Below are 2116 nucleotides of genomic sequence, written 5' to 3'. Positions count from 1 at the left end.
GGGTCATCGCTGTGGCCTCCCCTGGACTCGTTCCAACAGATCTGTGTCCCTTTGATGGTAGGGACACCAGAACTGCACGCAGTATTCGAGGTGGGGTCTCACAGGAGCAGAGTAAAAGGGTATTGCCTTGTTTCAGTGCTGGGCTGCTGCTCTTGGCATCACAAAGCTGATGACACCTTCAGAAGGAAACACAGAAGCTGCAGGAACACACCCAGAGGTCCACAAAGCCTCTGTGTGCCCTGGCAACGTGGGCACAGCCTCTATCACTGCATCCAAGCCACCACTGCAGGTGCCACAGGCTGCTGTCACAGCCATGTCCTGGGCATGTGGAGGCTGGGGGAGACTCTGAGATCCCCAAGGAGACGCCTGGTGGCCCCTGTGTGCCCAGCCCTGGTGCTGGGAGGGCAGTGGGGACAGAGCTGGCACTCTATGTGTGTGTGTGACTTGCAGGTGGCAGCCAAGAGCTGGCAGAGCAAAGCAGGGCAGCAAGGATCCTTTCCCAGGGATATAAAGAAAGCCTACAGAGCTCTGCACTGGGTTTGGAGCCCCTCACTCCACAAAATCCACGGGGTTTGTTTCTGCCTGAGCCGCAGGCGGGGAGCTCAGATCAGAGGCTGGTTTCCCCTCGATTTAACAACTCTCTGGTTTGCTTTTTGCAGCCCCCACATCAGCTCAAGGAGCCAAACAAGAGGCACAAAAACCTTGTCACGATCCTGACGCCCCTGGAAACCAGGCAAGGCAAAGCAAGGCCCTGAGAAAACCTCCCTCTTCAGAGCACAAGAAAGCAGACTTGAAATTTGTAAGAGGAAAGATGAACAGAAAAGAAAAAAAAAAAACAAAACAAGAAGCTAAATCTTGACAAGAAAGAAATGCAGCTGGATCCTCTTTGTCTGTCGAGAGGCAAAATGCAGACAGAGTACTCCTTCTTCTCTCCAAAGTTTCCCCCCTCACAGGACCCCCTTCCAGCAGTGCTGGCAATCATCCTGCCCCACTCCGTGCCCCTGTGGGGGTCACCCACCCTCTGGGGAGCAGCCAGGCAGCCCAGGTGGGCAGTGCTGGACCTGTGCTGCAGTCCTGGCCTGACACCTCCATCTGCTCTGTGTATTTAAATCCAGAGGACTGGGAGAGGATCCTCATGAGGTTCAACACCTGGGCAATAACCCCATGGACCAGGACAGGGGAGGGGTTGGCCTACTGGAAAGCAGCTCTGTGGAGAAGGACCTGGGAGTGCTGGTGGACAAGTTGCCCATGAGCCAGCAATGGGTCCTTGTGGCCAAGAAGGTCAATGGTCTCCTGGGGTGCATGAGGAAGAGTGTGGCCAGCAGCTCGAGGAAGGTTCTCCTGCCCCTCTGCTCTGCACTGGTGAGGCCACAGCTGGAGTACTGGGTCCAGTTCTGGGCTCCCCAGTGCAGGAGGGACAAAGAGCTACTGGAGAGAGTCCAGCAGAGGCTACAAAGCTGCTGAGGGGCTGGAGCATCTCTGTGCCAGGCCAGGCTGAGAGCCCTGGGGCTGTGCAGCTGGAGAAGAGAAGCCTCAGAGGGGATCTGAGCAGTGCTGAGCAAGAGCTAAAGGGCCCCAGGGGCAAGAGGCTGGGGCCAGACTCTGCTCAGTGGTGCCCAGGGACAGGACAAGGGGCAACGGGCACCAACTGGAACCCAGGAGGTGCCACCTGAGCAGGAGGAGAAACTTCTTTGGGGTGAGGGTGCAGAGCCTGGAGCAGCTGCCCAGAGAGGCTGTGGAGTCTCCTGCTCTGGAGAGATCCCAAACCCTCCTGGCTGTGACCCTGGGCACCCTGCTGTGGGTGAGCTGCTGGAGCAGGGGGGTTGGAGGAGATGATCCCCAGAGGTCCCTCCCATCCCCACCACGCTGGGGTTCTGGGATCCTGTGATCTGCAGAGCCCAGTCAGCCCCCAGTCAGTCCCTGTCTCTCCTGACAGAAGAGCTTTGTTTCGCCTGGCAGATCCTGCTGCCTGCGTTCCAATAAAATGTTCTCAGTCTCCTTCATGGCCAGGCTCCCAGGGAGTGCCCCCGGGCCTGGCAGGCAGGGCAGGGCCTGGCAGGCAGGGCAGACCCAGTGGTGACGTCCCGCGGTGGCTGAGGGGGCCTCCTTTCTCCTG

This window comes from Merops nubicus, unplaced genomic scaffold (genome assembly GCF_000691845.1).
Source record: "Merops nubicus isolate BGI_N331 unplaced genomic scaffold, ASM69184v1 scaffold39965, whole genome shotgun sequence".
NCBI classification, from domain to species: Eukaryota; Metazoa; Chordata; class Aves; order Coraciiformes; family Meropidae; genus Merops; species Merops nubicus.
Note: the sequence above shows the minus strand (reverse complement) of the source record.